The 19,287-nt window shown below is 38.9% G+C and overlaps 1 protein-coding gene and 1 long non-coding RNA gene across 3 annotated transcripts in view; one reads left to right on the forward strand and one right to left on the reverse strand.

Moving 5' to 3' along the window:
• Window positions 1–12,312, forward strand: part of ERC2 (ELKS/RAB6-interacting/CAST family member 2) — a 1,140,662-nt gene extending 1,128,350 nt beyond the window's left edge. For both annotated transcript variants that reach the window (XM_069736696.1, XM_069736695.1), the window contains one exon: window positions 7,886–12,312. The gene's annotated coding sequence lies outside the window, so the exon portion shown is untranslated. The remainder of the gene's footprint in view (window positions 1–7,885) is intronic.
• Window positions 1–19,287, reverse strand: part of LOC138647595 (uncharacterized) — a 358,128-nt gene that overhangs the window by 311,062 nt on the left and 27,779 nt on the right. The window lies entirely within an intron of this gene.

The raw sequence follows: 19,287 nt of genomic DNA on the forward strand, positions 1-19,287 counted from the left end.
AGCTCTACCCTCTCCTAGTGTATCCTCACCCATCCCCTGCAGAGTCCTCCCTCCTTATGTACCTGTTAGCGCCTTGTTTTTTGCTCATGTTTATTGTATTTGTCTATACTTGCCCCCTTTTCACATGTAAAGCGCCATGGAATAAATGGCGCTATAAAAATGTATAATAATAATAATAATAATGTGCAAGGAGAAGCAAAGATGATTGGCCACTGCCACACAATCTACTGGAAAAACTAGGAAGCCTAGAGAAGATCTAATAACAACAGAAAACATGGGTCTATGCACATACCCAAGTGAAAAAAATGCATGGCACTACTGGATGCAAAGGTGCACAAGTAGGATCCTGATCCATTAGTGGTATGAAAAAGATACTTGGCACCCAATAAATACGCTCAACAGGAGTAATTTATTAAATGTGAAACACTCTGTAAAGAAGACGTTTCGATCAACAAAATCTTCAGTCCTCTGTATCATAAGAGACTGCAAATGGTAGCACTGAAGGAGAGTCTGCGGCATCCACCATTTAGAGATGAAGTGCTCCAAGAAAACATTGGTTGGAAGTGGATAGAAAGTAGCTGGTACCAATGTTCAGATTGACTACTGTCAGGGGGATGCCTTTTGTCATCGAGTATAGAACACATAATCCCAATGATGGAATGTGCTCTGAAACAGGACAAAATCATTTAGGACGTCTAATGTGCCTGCAACCGTTGCAAAAAACTAAAATTTGTGAAATTCCATTTTTATACTTTACACCCCATATTAGTATCTCAGTCTAGTTTAGGTTCTCGAGATAGGCAGCTGATCCAAAGGGGCCCCTTACGCAGTCATTAAATATCAGGCAGGTATTATCTCTAAGGCTATGTTCAAACGTTGCGTTATTGCTGCGTTTTTTTATAATGCAAATTTTAAGCTGCGTTTTACAGTATCAGCAAAGTCTATGATATTTCAGAAATCTCATGCACACACTTTTTTTCCTGAACGATTTTCGAAAACTGCTGCGTTTTTGCAAACTGCAGCATGCCACTTCTTTCCGTGTATTTGCAGCATTTTTTTTCACGCATAGGAAACAATGGGTAAGTGCAAACACGCGGCAAAATACACAGGTATCAGTTTTGTGTTTGGTGCAAAAACCTAAGGAAGTTAAAACCAGTCTTTTGCAAAAATGCAACGAGTGAACGTAGCCCAACTCTCAAATTTGTTGGATCATTTTGAACATATTCTTTCGACAATATGGGTTCCCATTTTGGATACAACATGCAAAGTCTGACTCGGCAAGCAGAAAGTAGGAAAATATACGTGGACAGAAATGAACAAGTAAAGTATAGCTTATTAAGTAGGAAACTGAAGATTTTTAGAAATAAAAAGTAGATTTTGAGAGAGAGAAAAATCAGGAGAACATTGAAGAAATAATCCCTTGTTCTATGACCAGAGAAGTGGTGCGGTAATTAGTTAGAGGGTGCCGGAGGAAGCTAAAACCTTGTATACAATTCACCTCCAGGCCCTTTCTCTCCTGTGAGTAATTAGCTCTGGAGATTAATTGTTGCTTGCTTTCCTTTTTGCGTTTAGACAGATGAACCATTATTTATGAGGCATAAAACCAACCTCCCAGATTGTATTACAATATCATTCAATGGAAAGAATGAAATCCCATCACACCCCGATGCACAGTATTGACAATGGATGAAGGGGATCTGAATAAACTCTAATATTCTTTATCAAATACTTATTCTCATTTTGTGCGAATTAATGCTAAAAATTACACAATGTTTAGAAATGTCATTCTTATCCTAAAAGTGGTACCGAAAATTTGGGAAAAAACTCAGAAAATGTTGCTCTTGTCCTAGGAAGTCTACTTCTATTCCTACCTTAAAGAACCTCTGTATGGAAGGGTAAAACATTCTAGAATTTGTACTCAACAAGATTCTCTTGTCCATGTTGGTTTACTGCTTTGCCATGCTTCGTTGAGCAGAATGAACTTGTACAGAGGGCCAGACATACGATTGGTGCCACCTGAGCAACCGCACAGGGGCCCAAAAGGTAAGGGGGCAAAATGAACCTCCAAATAAGGTGGAATTATGCATTATGATGAGTTTTTGGACTGCAAAGGCCCATATACTGTTATTGCACGGAGGCCCTCTTCTGTCCATGTCCGTTCCTGCTTGTACTGTAAAAGCGCTAAGTCTATAGTACCTGCTGCTGTCTAAAGGAGAACCTCTGACCAAAGTGTCAAGGACCTAATTTGGAAATGCTGACCTAAAGGGCTTCAACCCAATATGGTGAAACAGAGTGCCTACTGGTTAGTATTTTGGATATGTAGATGTAGAGGCACTACATGTGCTGAAATATTGGGCGCCTGTGATACAAGTAATGAAACATGCCCCAATGCCGGTCATCGAGAAAAATAGAGACGCGTGCCTCCACTTCAAAATATGGAAATGCAATATTGGCCCAAAGTAGGCAATACAGATTTGACAAACATAATAAACTATCAATGAAATCGGAAGGAAAGATACTAATATGGATGATTTTTTTGCATTTAGTAAATGTAATTTTTGTTATCTTTATTTGAAAAATGTCATACTTTTTAAACGAGAGAAAGATTTAAAAAAATGAGAAAAATTAAAAAGGCATGTCGGCAAAATAAAAATACTTTACTAAACGTAATCATTTTCAGGAGGTAGTTCTTATTTTTGTTCGGGGCATAAGAAACTTTTTAACACTATTTATTAAAGAAATATTAAGAGTAACCACATTCCTATTACACTTACGTTAAAGAAAATAGAGCAACTTAGGCTATTTCTAGTGTTGAGTTGTAAGATTTTGGTGCCGAAGCTAAATAGAAAGGTAGGGAAGCAGCCGAATGAGTTTAAAGGGGTCTGAATGAAACTATTCATAATTTATATATTCATGTTTTAAGCGGGACTAGAAATTGTAGGTAGAAAAAAAAAAAACTCTTCAGAATTTGTTTTAGACAAAATAGTATATTCAAAAATTGCAATATAATGTTAGGTTGAAAATGACTTCCTAAAGAGAAAAGTATGTAGAGAAGCCACCTGGGAGCCTATAATATAGAGGGGTGTTAGCCTTCCTCCCACTGCAATGGTATACCCACACAACAGCCATGGTATGCAACATCTACGAGACATAGGAGGTATGAAGATCCAGTTAGCTACATCTTCTAAACTATATGGTTCTGATAGAAAAAAAATTGGAACTTGGGTGATCATCTGCTGGATTTCTCTCTAGCAATCCGGTATTGACGCCAAGCAAAGATTGAGAATTAATTTAAGGTCGTGAAAGGAAACAAACTGGATGGTAAAGCATTGATATTATGGGCTATGTCTCATGAATGTTTACTATACAGGTCATTGGTACAGGGAAGGAGAAAGACATATCAAGGCCAAGACAATTCGAGGCAGATAATGGATGGCCATTAGTGAGCAGACAACCTACTCGTATAACGGGTTATCCGAGCATGCTTGGGTGCTATCCGAGTGTCTTGGGCGTACTCAAATAATGTTCGAGTCCCCGCGGCTGCATGATTTAGCACCTGTTAGGCAATCCACGCATGTGTTGCTGTTGCCTAACAGCTGCAAAACATGCAGCTGCACGGACTCGCGCATATTATTTGAGCACACCCAAGATACTCGGATTATACCCGAACATGCATGGAGAACACGTTCTCCTAGCACATTCACTCATCACTGGTGGCCATCCTAATTTCTCTTGCAAAAAAATGAATCTGTAAAAAGGCTTGCATGATATCGTAAAGGTGAGAGTACACCTTCATAAAATAATCCCTACAAAAAAGTCAGCATTTTATACCCTTGATGTGTACCCCAAGTTGGCCAGAGCCAAGCTTTCCAACCTCTTTAACTTGGAATAAAGTCAGTTGTTTGGAGGTTCTTCTCACCCAACACCAAAATGGTTGGGTCAATTGTCTAAGAACTCCATATCTGCTTCATGGTTTGTCTCTACGGTACCTGGGCCATTGATGATAAAACAGATTTTACAGATCTTATTTTTTCTTTCCAAATTTCTAAATAGATTTATTCTGGATATCTTTGCGATTAGTTTGTATGGTTAGTTTGTATCACTACATGGTCGGGAAGTTACTCCTGCATCTTTCTTCTGTGTGGCTTTCCCTGACCTGAGGTGCTCTTTTTGTAAAACTGGCTTTTGATCAAAAATGTGTCATCTCAGTTGGCACAGAACTTCTGCTACCCCCAACCCTCTGGAGCCCTTGTCACTGTCTAGGCTGAGTTAAAGGGAAGAGAGACACTCTTTAATTAGATATACAGTATTACATGTAGGGATCCTAATCAGGATTATATTACTGTAACATACTGTAATATGATCTCAGCACTTCAAGTTATCAAAATAGGAATTACATTTTCTTAGTTGCCAATATTCAATTTGAAGGGCTGCTGGGTCACTGATCTAATGAACAAGAGCTTTAAAGCTTTATGGTAAGGAACACTATGTTCTCCATCGGGAAATAGTGCTAGAATATATTGATCCAGACCAGGATAAAAATAATCATGAAAAAAATGTGATAAGAAAAAAAAAAAATGGTTCATTACACAACTTCCTGAATCCTGAAAATATCCGATTGGCTATAGATAAATTGAAATATTAAAAGACTCATCTGGACTGAAGCTAAACATGGCTATCCACGTTAGATCAAAGTTGGCCAACTATGTCCATTTGAGCTTGACTGGATGACTAGGCAGATCTCAGGTTTAGAACAATGGAAGAGAATTAACTTGCTTGTATGGATATACGGTGCTGCCTATCGCATCTATATAAAGTCACAATCAACTCGTTAACGCCAGCAAAAAATAAATTTATTAAAGTAAAGGTTTTGACAAATGTGGATAGACAAATTAAAAAAAAAATAGCATTTATTAGGTCTTCATGTTAAAAAAACAAATAACACAAAATGGGGCAGTGAACGGTTGGCTCACCAGGTGGGGTGGATCCCCAAGCCTCTAGTCCAGGTGTGCACTTGAACCCCCGAAGCTGGTGCAGCTTCGAATCTGGAAACTGGAACCTCAGGAGCAAACAGATGGAGTGGAACCCAGCAGAGATGGATGAGAGTTGAAATACAGCATTACAGATAATGGAGGATAACAAACAAGGAACACTAGAGAGCCTTAATCCCAAGTCATAGGGGTGTGTGTGTGTGTGTGTGTTTCAAAGGGCTTTAAAAACAGGTCAAGGGAGAAGCGCTCATTGACTCACACTTAAATCCTGATGTGGAGCACAACACAGGGCAATGAATCCAAAAGAAGTGAGTGGAGCCCGGGATACCCAGGAAGAGTTGACGAGTTTAAAACCTGCAATAAACTTATTTATGACTAAGCCCATTGCACGATCAAAACGTGAACTTTTCCACTGCCCCATTGTGTGATTTTATTGTAACATGAAGATTAATAAAGTAAGTTAATTTTCTAGCCACATTTGTCCTACTTTTTTTTTTTGAGATCTCAGGTTTGGTCAGTTTTAATTCTAACATTCACATTCCTTTAATTGTCAAGAGATAAGCTACCCCGTGAGGTTTATGGAGGCAGCATGTTCTCCTCTCTCAATCCATGTCACATTCACACTCAACCAAGAATACATGTTGGTAGATGAGCAAGAGGGATATCTCTTGGCCCACAAGCGTATGGCAAGTTTAAATAACATTTGGGTTAGAAGTATGGAAATTATGTGAGCTGAACTTCCAAATCTTCGCAATATAATTCATAATTTGGGTCCTATGAAGGTGGAATCTCCAGGTCATGGCCAAGACTCTTAGTAATCTTCAAAGAACATTATGAAGTTCATGGCCAAGTTAAATAGAATGGAGTCCACAGTCCTCCCACCTGATGGTTACAGACCGAGGACAACACATCTGTAGGTTTTCTTGTCTTTCAACTAAAATTGTAGTGTATAATAGCTTAGTAGTCAATTATCAGAAATGGTTTGTAGATGTCTATTCTTTTAACTTTTACCTATAAAAGGAAAGGAATTTAGGGAGCATCTGAAATCATTATAGAATGAGCAGACTAGGTGGTTTCTCTGATCTCTCTCCTCTCTGTTAGGAAGAGGATAATGTTGCAACTGCAGATATGTTGTAATTGGCCAGGAAGAGCCTCGGGCATTGAGCCGTCACAAGCGTACACATCACAAAGACATTCACATACCTGCAGAAAGAGATGTAAGGGGGCGGCTCTTCCCACTTATCGGAACAACCTGTCATTTGTTTTGTAATCTACCGGCTAGAAGTGATTTTTTTTCATCTATTTTAAAGAATGATCGAATACATTCCTTTAGTCTAGATTTGTAAAATGTCTAACATATGCTAAAAATATTATTACAACGTGTTATACAACGTGCACCTGTCCATGAAGCATTTCTGAAAAAAACATTTGGTTCTAGAAGTTTCATTTTAATTTTGTTTTTCTTCTTATGATGATTATTTGTGAATTTGAACTATATCTAATCTTTAAGCATTTATTACTTAAAGGGGTTGTCCAGCAGCTGCTAAACTGTACCCTTAAATGAGCTTAAAATAGTAAGTTTTGCAAGTTACTAATGTACTTCAATTATGCAAGATATCCCAATCTTAAAGGGGTTGTCCATGCACCTAATATAGATGACCTATCCATTGGATAAGCCATCAATGTCAGATGGTAGGAGGCATGTCACTTGGCACCCCCATTATCAGTTGTCATGAGCTATCAGTACTACAGTTCGGCCTCTATTTTCTTGAACAAAAGTTGATTGATGGCGATGCCAGATGTCGGACCCCATCCAATCTTATATAGGTTATCAATAGTGATGAGCGAATATACTCGTTACTCGAGATTTCGCGAGCACGCTCAGGTGTCCTCCAAGTATTTTTTAGTGCTCGGAGATTTAGTTTTTATTGCCACAGCTGAATGATTTACATCTGTTAGCCAGCATAAGTACATGTGGGGATGCCCTAGCAACCAGACAACCCCCACATGTACTTATGCTGGCTAACAGATGTAAACCATTCAGCTGCGGCAATAAAAACAATTTCCGAGCACTAAAAAATACTCGGAGGAAACCAGAGTGTGCTCGGGAAATCTCGAGTAACGAGTATATTCGCTCATCACTAGTTATCAATAGTAGATGCTGGGACAACCCCTTTGAATGAACAGTGTGGTCCCAGAAGCTTCTGGCTTGTACTTAAAGGGACACCGTCACCTGAATTTGGAGGGAACAATCTTCAGCCATGGAGGCGGGGTTTTTGGGCGTTTGATTCACCCTTTCCTTACCCGCTGGCTGCATGCTGGCTGCAATATTGGATTGAAGTTCATTCTCTGTCCTCCATAGTACACGCCTGCGCAAGGCAAGATTACCGTGCGCAGGCGTGTACTATGGAGGACCGAGAATGAACTTCAATCCAATATTGCAGCCAGCAGGCAGCCAGCGGGTAAGGAAAGGGTGAATCAAACACCCAAAAACCCCGCCTCCATGGCTGAAGATTGTTCCCTCCAAATTCAGGTGACAGTGTCCCTTTAACATTTCCCGGTAGTGGCACATCATCAGCAATGTGTGTAAAAAGGGCTGGCTAACTTCTTTAGCCAAGCCATTCCCCTTCTCTGTTACTTACCATGCACAGTCATAGAACGGGGCTTCCTTAGTTATTGAAATGAGCCAGCCCCCTTCACACCCAGTACCAATGACATGCCAAAACAGGAAATGCCGACCATGTTTTGTACAAGCCAAAAGTGGAACAACACACCGAAATCTACATATCGTTGAATCTTTGACAAGTATATTAGTTATAAAACATATTTTAAAAAGGAGAAAATAACATTTATATGAATTAATATTAAAGCATGTTCTTCTATTCTTCCTCTAGTTAAGATACGGCAAGATTCAGCAGAGAAGTGGAAACCGTCCCAAATTGATCAATGTGGATCCTCATCTTCTTGATGGAACGCTGCAGAATTCCGGCATCTGTGACTAATATGTGACTGTTGTGCTCAGAAGTACAGAAAAGCTTGTCATGAAGCAGGGTGTATGGAACACATGGTCCGAACCCACAGGAAGTTCCAGACAATTAGAGAGTATTTCCTATTGGCAATTTTTCGCTCTTCAAAATGGTCACTCGTTCTGCCTGTAATCTAAACTGCCATCTCTAAAAGTGCTTGATTATAACAACGGTGTCAAAAATAAGTATTGTTTAATGATGTCATAAGAAAATTAACGGTACATCCTTCTTCCAAAGATGAAAAAAAAAAAATCCTCTCCCCTCAGTACAGTTGATAACAACAGGTTTCAGATTTCCGAGATCAAATGCCGTTTTTTTTTATATGTTACGCAAAAATGGCCTAAGTCGTTGGTTGTATCCGATTTCCTCAAGCCTTAAAACAGATGGCCGATCCCTGCCAAGGTTTCGTAACAAATTTCCCCCGACATGCTCTGGGCCAGGTTGGACAATTAAATCAATATATAGGCAATATTAACCCTTTGCTGCCAGTTTTCTGCACACTCTGCAAATGTTCTTTTTTTTTTTTTGCAGTGGATTTGGGCAGTCAAGAGGTTAAAAGGAATATGAAATAATAAAAAAGTGGCATGTTTCTCTGACAATGCATGGGATATCTGAACTAAAGAGTTGCTTAAAACATATACCAAGGTTGATGGTAACCCGTCTGGATATACAGTAGTGGAGATGACAAGAATGTTTTCTCTGCTCTGTAGACTTCAGAAGTTATGATATTACGAGGCGTCACTCGTGAGGACATTATAAATGGTGATGTTTTAAGAAGTAATATGCATTGATTTTTTTTTTTTATCCAAAAAAAAAAGTTAAGTTTTTATCTGTGTTTTGCATGTTAAATTGAACTTGCAAAATGGGACCCAAAAATCTTTACATGCAAAACAGATTTCCTTATTATATATATGTGTCAGACGTGTGTGTGTTTTATATGATATGTGTGTCCTTTAGATATGAAGATATCCTGATTTCGGAATCAACTTAAAAAAAAAAACAAACCCTTTTCTTTTGGCCCAAATTGTGTTGAGATATACACTGCTGTTATTTTTTAGCTAAAACATAGTAATGGTGTGCCTTTCTGTGGCCACTGAAAATCAAAAATGAACTCCTAATGGTTGGATTTATCATAAATATTTTCGGACATAACATTTATAAAATATTATAATTGAGGTGTTGTAGGTGTGTGAACGATGAAAGGCTGATGATTGGGATGTTTCTCGGGTTCCTAGAACAGAAATGTTCTTTTCCCTGTTCCGAAAAGTACCCATACACATTAGGCTGAAGGTGTTGATTTCAGCCGGATCAAAATAATGTGAGGAAGGGAAAAAAAGGAAAAGTCATCAGCTCACCAATGAAGGAGGAATACCACATAGGGCATGGGGTATGGAAAGAGCCAGGCCATTTCCTAGGTTGAATTTGCAGGAGAAAAAGGGTGTTCATTCAGCAGCCACTATATCAATCAAGAAAATCTTAAATTTCATATTTATTTGGATTAGTCATGATTAAGAGTGTTTTGCTCGAAACGTGTAGACCAGACGTCTAGATGCCTACTGCTCCGATTTTAATTTTTTCCCAGTTTTTAGTGTTAATCCAAATAAATGGGAAGTTTTAGAATTTTTTATTTGATGTAGAGGCAATTGAACACCCTTTTTCTCCTCCAGCAAATCAACCTACCATCAAATCTGACGGAGAACTTCCCAACTCTCCCCTGCCAGATAATGAAGGCGCTGGAAGCAGCACTCTCCTAAACAGCACAAGGAGCGGTTAGCGTTCTTGTATGAAAGAGTCAAGAGAGATCGCGCACTCCTCCGGGCCGCTACCCTATCCATCAAGCGCTATACCACTTTAGTCTGTTTCTTCATCAATCCATATGATGAAGGTCTAAGTTATTGACCGAAATGTTACATTTTGTTGGATTGCATTTCCCAAATAAATCACTATTTCCACTTGCATCATACAAGTGCCAGATTCTACGAGGAACAGGCTGCTACGAGAGGTGGAGAGTTCTCCTTCAATGGAAGTCTTCAAACACAGGTTGGGCAGACATCTGTGAGTTGATTTAGTGAATTCTGCATTGAGCAGGGGGTTGGACCAGACGATCCAGGAGGTCATTTCCAACTCCAACATTTTATGACTAATTTCGACATTGTGCATGGGGTGGTACCCTATCTGAGCACCGTTTTCTACAGAGAGACATATATCCCTATCTACAGGAACGATGGCCAAGTGATCATTCAGCTGAAGGCTAAGAGTAGAATTGGTACAAATCAATGTACATGACCCAGTCCATTAGCTACAAAGGTTATTTCTAGCCACTGGTCACAAGGCGTGAGAACCACCTTTTACATGTTGACATCCACGACTCTGCTTTTGATTAGCTTCACAATAATCATTGTGGCATAACGCACACTTAAAAGTAGACTCGTGGAGGTCGTCAAGTAAGAGGCAGGTCTCTACATTCTCATCCTACAGCCATAAATTACTGTCATGGCCAAAAGGACCAGGTCATGCAAATTGATTCACCCCAATCCAAGGCAAAAGTTATCTAATGCATATGGAAGCTTAAACTTTTTCCATTTATCCCACGAGATCAAACTGGGATTCACCCCCACATGAAACATATATATTGAAATGCAATAAATATGAATTTCAAGAAAACCTTTTCAAACCTGAAAACATTTTTACATGGGGAATAGAACTGATCTCTAAACAAGTTAATCAAAGTCTAAGGCACAAAATTAACATAGCCTAACTAAGGACTTTCCTTCAATTATGACCATGATCTATAAAAAAGTATTTTGAAAAAATATTACAGTATCATCTATGAACTGTATCAATTCAACCTAAAAAGTAAATCAAACAGATTAAAAGTGTTAAAAGTAAAATAAGTGGTTTGCATCCCATTTTCAGTTCAATGGTAAAGTTCATTAGTTTGGTGGTTTGCATGGTGATGTATACAAAGACGTTCCTTGTACAGAAAGAAATAGAGAATATATAATTATAAGAAAGGGTTGCCTTATGTCCAAACATTCTGTCTGTACAGTACAGTACATACAGTGATGGACGTTCTCGATGACTGTTTTTGGGTAAGTTTTTTTTTTAATCTCATCTGCAGATGTTATTATCAGTAAATAAATGCTAGTATTGTTTGGAATGGATTCTACACCCCTTTGTTGTGACATTGCCATCCTATATTAGGGACAAAGCAGACCTGTTGGTCAGATTGGAAGAGGATACTGAATCAGAAGAACCTTCTGGAATCTAATGATTTGGAGTCTCTATACACTAGCATACCACATGAAGCAGAGATTAGGGCAGTTGAGCACTTAATCAAATCCAGGGTAATTTACTTTAGACCAAATAACTGCTTTGTCATCAAACTACTCTGATTTATCCTCACATCTAGTTATTTTTGCTCTATGTTAAGTACCTCCACCAACTGAGTGGGACCGCGATGGGGAGATCTTGCACCCCATCATATGCTAACCTCCCCCTGTTGGTAGTAAACTATTGTTTTTAAAGATATGGTATGGTGGGCATCATTTTTAGAAGCAGATTCATAGATGGCATTTGTTTTATGGTCTGGGTCCCACAGAGGAATTGCTATCCTTTGTTGGTAGTCAAAGGATAGAAATTCCTTTGTTCTTTCTGCCTACTGAGCCTCCCCTGGCTACAGTACACCCCTTTGAGCCTTAAAGTGCAATATTGGTTGCCTTTGGCATCTACTTGTATTATGACTTGTTATTGACTTTTTGTTTATGAAATGTTATGGAAATTGCTAATAAATTGTGCTTGCGGGGCTGTTCTATTTTTTCCTTGGATCCTGTTTAAGTATTTCCTTGTCAGCTTCTTTTTCATTATTACCAGTGACCATGTCGAATGACCCATGATCATAATATAGAATAAAAAATCTAATATTAAAAAGACTGATCCGGGATAAATACACATTTTAATCAGCTAACATTCTAAATATGCAGGATTTCATCTGGTCCACAGGGTTTTCTATATACTTTCTATGCACATGATAAGTCTGGAGTTCACAGTCCTCAGGTATCTGAAATGAGTAATCAAAGAACTGAAGAAATTCCGTCAAAGGTTTTCAAACTTTTACATGTGTATATGTAAATGGTATAAAATGTTCTCCCATCAGTCTAGTAGATCAAAATGGATTTTAGCTACAACCAAACCATATCATAAAAATCTTATTCTGCTATGTAGATAAAAAAAATCTACCGTAAATTGTAATTACATTATCCCGATTTATTAAAGAATTTACATTTATCATTTAAAAAAAACTCATAAGACGTAGAAATATATATATATATATATATATATATATATATATATATATATATATATATATATATATATATATATATATATATATATATCTCCGAAATCAGCTCATCTTTCCACCAATGATCAGCTGTATCGGCTGAGAAAGCTCTAGCTGCCTCTACATATGCAAGATTACATTCCAACCAGGTTTGGACTGGCCCACAGGAGCACAGGTAATTTCCCCGGTAGGCCACCTTATATGAACAGTATTGGCACAATATAGTCGATTCATTATGTATAGACAATGATGACATCTCATCAATCATTTATCAAACTACCCAGTAATATATAGGAGCCAAATTTGGAGTGCGGGCTATATAATATTTGCATATAGCTGAACAGTGGGCCCCTAAAGTCAGTGTCACTGATGGGTCCTTGGCACCCCAGTCCGACATAATGCCAACTTTTTTCGATGACTAACTGGCCATGTCTTTCTTAAAATAATCCACTCTCTAAGATCTTCTCCCTATTTTGGGCTAAAAGGGGTAATAAGTGGGGATCCCTCGTTATGAAGTTAATTTGCTGTCTCTTTCGCGATTAGACACATTATATTATGCCAACATGCTGTTATCTTAAGTCCTGGTGATCAAACACAAAAAAAAGTCCTAAGGAGCTCTATCATTTTAATAATACTGCATTGATGAATAATATTTGGTTCTACTGTGGAGATTCTTTTTTTTTTTCATTTTTTATTCTCTGAAATTGTTTCGGATGACCGTATTTAATTTCTGAAGTTCCCATTATTTTATTTATTTTTTACAATATATAAAATATATTAAAATTATGATATAATCATTCCTAACCGAAGAGTATAATAAGGTATATAAGAGAAATGTGGGTTTTTTTTTCCGTTATTGTGTCTTATGACAAAAGGTATCAAATTCTATGACTTTATATTATATCACATGACAAGCGTTGCACTTTCATTCAGACAACAATTACTTTGACCAACTTGTTGTCCCCGAGGTGGGGTGGTCGATTTGACCCCCTTATGATCGGGTTCTTACGTTAACACTATAATTGAAATACTTGAAATAGACGAGATGTTTGACCTACTCTAGGTACGTGTCAGAGATGAACATGTACAGTCAATTAATCATTTGTGTCTACGTATGTGCCAATTTTCACTATTGTACAATTTTAGGGCATTTTTTGTTTTTCTGACGATTAATGGTGCAAGACTAACAATTTTGACATTTCAGCCGTCCCATCAGAAAGCATTGTACGTATTTTCTGATAATTCCGAATGATCCTCTACAATATAGTTGCTAAATCTTGGGGCTTATAATAAACACTGTGAAATAGGGATATTCATTGTGTTTTATTTTTTACATTCTTTTTTTTTGCTATTTTGCCAGTTATGTGCGTTGTTTTTTTTTTTTTTTTTATGACATTGGAACTGTTACATTTATAAATGTGATCAAATGGCTCAGAACTGAACAGATTTTATGTACTAAAAATAGAGAAAAGTGTTTATTAATTTAAAAAATATATATCTAAAAAATGATGAACGCTCTTGGTCTGTAAAAAAGTTGGAAATTCCCGATTTATCTGATTTTTTTTCTTTATCCCCAAGTGGGGTGATGTTTGGATGTTTTCCTGATGCACCGCGAGTATGTTTCTTCTTCCCCGTCCCCTAAAATGTCCACCCACGTTCGATAGTGCTTCTCGTTCTCTCTATTAAAGTGGCATGTTCTGGATCGTAATATTGACATGTGAATATGGAAAAATCGATATGAAAAAAAAAAATTAAAATTAAAATTTTCAACTGGCACGAAAAAAAAAAATTGACTGTGTAATTTACTGTTTAGTGCGTGTAATTGCCGATATGGATATGGACCGACCATTCCATCCATTTGTGTGTAAAAGATAACCTTGTGTCAGCCTGTTTATACAATATTTATTCAATAAATGTTGATTTCTTATGGACGTTTTTTGCGTTGGTGGTTGTTATTGTAATTATTTGGGACCTATCCAATGCCGTCGAGAATATTTTTTCAAAAACAGCGCCGCCCTTATGGATACAAATGTTATTGCAGCTCAGTCCTATTCATCTGAGCCGAGATGAAATACTAGATACAGCCAAGGACAGAAGTAGCGCCGTTGAGTTTTTTTCTCATCTCTTACAACTAGTGATCAGCACAAGTGCTCAATACTAGAGTTTGCCGAGGGTGCTCAGGTATGCACGGAGTATGGCGGGTGCTAGAGTGACATGTTCGAGTCATGGCAGCACGTTTCGCGGTCGTTAGACAGCCACATGCAAGGATTACCTGACAAATACGGACAATCCCCACATGTTTTATGGCTGTCTTATCAGCCGCGAAAAGTGCAGGCTCGGGGACACAAACCGGTCACTCAAGCACCTCGGAGCAAACCCTAGCACCCTACACAAACTCCAGTAACGGGCAAAACAATTTCAGTAATTGTGATGGTTAAATATCAAGCCGTTAACAGCTTATGTAATTAGTAAAAGCGTTAGACACAAGGACATTTTTCTCATTAATCATAGTAATCATCCCTAAAAGGACAAATCTCTACCAGTCCTCTCCATGGACCGTAGAGTTACCCACATGATAACCTATTGTTAACATTCCAGTCTAGATTGCTGCTGTATTACAAATTGGTATTATTGGTACAAATTAGAGCCCATTTGTTACACTGTTGAGATCCTTTTACCTTTAAATTGTTTTGACAAGTGCCTGACAACAAGACGGACTTGTTCTAGAATGTTCCGTACAGCAAGAGGAATTTTACCGAATATTCTCCATATTTCCAGTAAAGTGAATCAGGTCTATGGGTATATTTTTTTCACTTCAGATTTAAACTATAAATTGCATACATTATACCATAATTTTTTTATTATTATTATTATTATTAGACCTGATGAGGCTGGTGTACTTAATGTAAAATGGCCAAATACGTTTTGAAAGTTTTCACACGTAATATTGCACTTTTATTTTGCCTAACCCATTTTTTTTTTCCATTAACATAGCCGTATGAGGTCTTTGTATTCTTTTTGTTTTTGTTTTTTTGCAAGCCAACTTATGGTTTATCATGACCCCATTCATTTTTGTCCTACATGGTACTGGAAAATTAGGGGAAAAAAATTCAAAAGTCTGCTGAAAATGGTGTGCAGTCTACAATTCCATCATTGTTTTTTGTTTTTACAAGGTTCATTGTGTGGTACAACAGGTTTCTTCCTGGTCAGTATAACTACATATATTTACTAAATATATATTTCACAAAATTCAGAGTTTTTATAAGCCAGTTAAATAATAAAAAACATATTTAAGGATTATTATTTTACTGGCTTATAAAATATATCTTTAGGGTGTTTCATTATTTTACTGGCTTACAAAAATTCTGTACTTTGTGAGAAAAAAAAAAATCCGTTAGTCTTGCCATTTTTCCCAAAATCTGTAATCTTTTATTTTTCTATGGATGAATGTTTATTTTTTTGCATGCAGAGATGCACTTTTTAGTGGTATGATTCTGGGGTACATACGATATTTTCATCACTTCGTATTGTATTTTTTGGAGGGAAGCATGCTGGGTGCAAAATGGCAATTCTGGCATTTCTAATTTTTTTCTTTATGGTACGCACCTTATGGGTTAAATAAATTTATATTTGGATAGATTGGACATTCTCAGACATGACAATTCCGAATACACTTTCTTTTTCAAAATTTCTCAATATTTGAATTGTAAAAGGGAGAAATTCAAACTTTTATATTTTTGTATTTTTTTTTTTAAACAATTGTCACTGCTTTTTTTTAGTTTTTCCTAGGGACGAATACACTAGCATTGCAACATACAGTAAACATCATAATCACTTATGAAGCCCAGTCACTGGTTGAACACAGCATGATGATCGAGGTGACAGAAGGAGGGGAGCCGATGGATGCACCTTAACCAATGCCCCACCAAGAACTAGAAAAAAATACCGATATCTCACCATAAGGAGTGAAAAATGTAAAACCTTTAAATATGGTGTCCTTACTTTTCCACTTTATAGAATTGTAAAATTTGAGATCCAAGAGATAAGAACGCAATTTTATACTTCACATACCGTATATTTTTGAGTGATTTAAAGGGGTTTTTGACTGCTGGACAACCATTCCTAATAGTAGTTTACCTTTCGGCCCTCCGATCTCCGCACTGTGTCTTCTAGCAGTCAGGTTGTTAGGGTTAGCAGAATGCACCAAAGAAAGGGATAGATACGAGGTGCGTTCGCAGCCTGGGGTCCACCGTGCAAAGATGGTACCTGCTGCTATGTAATGGCGGATGGACACTGAACTCACACGTGGGTTCGACTTCACCCCGTGTGAAATAGTAGCGAGCTCTGTTGCTTCACAGAGTCGCAAGATACTCAGAGAGTAATACCCTAACTAGGGTTGTGCTTGCTCTGGAACTCTTCTGTGCTAACCGCACACATGAAGGAACCAGATGCTAAGCCAAGCGGCTAATTGCCCCCACTGACGCTAGCTGCCTGCCTGAGTGTACAATCCCAGATCTAGACACACCACATGTAAACAGAGAGATAGAGCATCCACTGACAGCCATAAACAAATGACACTAGCGCATGGCAGGTCGGCCATGCGAACCTTATATAGTTGCAGCTTCTTCAAGACCTTCCTAGTTGCTACAGGACCTGAGCGTGTGACACCCCCTGACCTGCAATGAGAGGTCTTCCCTTGGGCATGCTCAGAAATGGAAAAGCAGGACTTGGTACCAGATGCATCTGCTTGCCGCCGACCAGTACTGGCTACAATGGCTGAGCCTGGAAGGGCAGCGGTAACCAAGCACAGAGTATCTGCCTGAGCCAGACGCTGGGACCGACGTCTCCGCTGAACAGGCTCCACTGCGGCTGGAGAAGAATGGGAGACCGATGGCAGCGGAGGTGGTTCGAGATTCCCCTCTACAGCGGCAGGAACTCGACACCTAACACAGGTACCAAACAATTTGATTGATTTTACTTGCTTACATAGTGCCATTAATTTCTGCAGTGCTTTACAGAAATCATCACTGTCCACATTGGGGTACCAATCTATATTCCCCCATCAGGATGTCTGGATTGTGGGAGGAAACTGGTTAACCCGGAGGAAACCCACTCAAACACGAGGAGAACATGCAAACTCCTTGCAGATATTGTACTTGAAACCAAAACTCCAGCGCTGCAAAGAAGCCTTAACCACTGAGCCAGTCAATTTCACAAGTCAATTAATTGGTGGCTGATCTGAAGGCATAGTAAAGGCAGATTGGAGGGGGGTGTGATAATTCTAGAGGGGAGGTCACAAAGCAGGAGATTGCAATGGTTGAGGCAGGAGATGATGAGGGCATGCACTAGTGTTTTTGCAGATTCTTGGTTAAGGAATTTGCAGATCCGGGAAATATTTTTGCGTTGGAGTTGGCAAAAAATGGAAAGGGCTTGGCTATGTGGTTTGAAGGAGAGATCAGAGTCAAGGGTTACCCCAAGGGAGCTAGCTTGCAGGACTGAGGAAAGTGAGCAGCTATTGACTGATGGATTGGTCTGTTGGTGGGGTTGAGTGAGCTGGGGGGAAAGATGATGAATTCTGTTTTATCCATGTTAAGTTTTAGAAATCTGTCAGATAAGATGAAATAGCAACCAAACATTGTGGGTTTCTGGTTAATAAGGAGGCTATATTGGGTCCAGAGAGGTAGATCTGTTTGTCATCAGCAAAGATATGATACTGAAAGACTATGAGCTGTCAGAGGCTGAAGATTTAGATGGAGAAGAGAAAGGGGTCCTACAACTTCACCTTGGGGGACACAAAGATAGGGGGCAAGATGAGGAGGTCGTGTTTGAGTGGGATTCAATGAATGTCCAGTCTGTTAGGTATGAAGTGATCCAAGATAGGCCCAAGTCTATGATACCAAGATATGAGAGAATCTGTTGTAAGATGGAATGTTCGCTGTGCCGAATATAGGAGGACTGGTTCAGAAGGAGGAGGACAGTAGTGTTATTTGGATTTGGCAGTTCATTGTTGACTTTAGCCAGGGCAGTTTCAGTGAAATGGTGCAGTCAGAAGCCAGATTGTAAGCGGTCAAAGCGGGAGCAGGAGGAGAAATGGGTGGACAGTTCAAGATAGACGTGTTGTAATAAAGGGCAATAGCTACACAGAAGATGGGTATGATTGAGGAATGTTTGAAGCAAGAAGAGAAGACACCGGTTGTTAGTGATTGGTTGAAGAGATGGGTTAGGGTTGGGATTAAGACTGTGGTGAGTTTTGAGATAAGGTCAAGAAGACAGGTGAGGAGGTGTGATCTGGAGAGTAAAGCTGATCTTCTGTAATGGTGGAGAAGCTGCTTTTGGAGGAGGAGGGCTGAGCAGTTATGAGGAGGGGCTGTGGAGACTACAGGCCAAAGCTTTGTCCAATATTATCAATCTTCTGCTTGAAGAACGAGGCAAAGTTTTCAGCGGAGATGAGGGGACAGGAAGGGGGTGCTGGGGACAGAGGAGAGAATTGAAAGTGTTGAATAGCTATTTAGGGTTGTGAGACAGGGAGGATATGGAGTGAGAAGTAGATTTAGTTTGCTGCAGTAATTGTGGACTTGAAAGTAGTGAGGGAGTGTTTGAATGTGAAGTGCTCATTGGAAAGGCATCTTTTCCATCTCCGCTCAGCAAGCCTGGAGGCCCACTTTAGTCAGGCTGCTGTACCAGGGTTACCTGTTGATGGGCAATCTTTGGTATGTGTGACGGGGCCACTGATTTGAGAGCTGCAGCTATTGTGGTGTTTTACAAAGCGGCAGCAGCATCTGCATTGCGTAAGGAACTTATGTCTGCAAGAGGGAGAAGAGGTTCAAAGAGTGAGTGTAAAGAAAGGTGTCAGCGAGGGTGTGCAAGTGTGTAGTGGGGATTGTGGTGGACGTAGAGAGGAGAGGGAAGAGATTGTAAGGTTGTGGTC

The sequence above is a fragment of the Ranitomeya imitator genome, chromosome 8 (genome assembly GCF_032444005.1).
Source record: "Ranitomeya imitator isolate aRanImi1 chromosome 8, aRanImi1.pri, whole genome shotgun sequence".
In the NCBI taxonomy this organism is placed as follows: domain Eukaryota; kingdom Metazoa; phylum Chordata; class Amphibia; order Anura; family Dendrobatidae; genus Ranitomeya; species Ranitomeya imitator.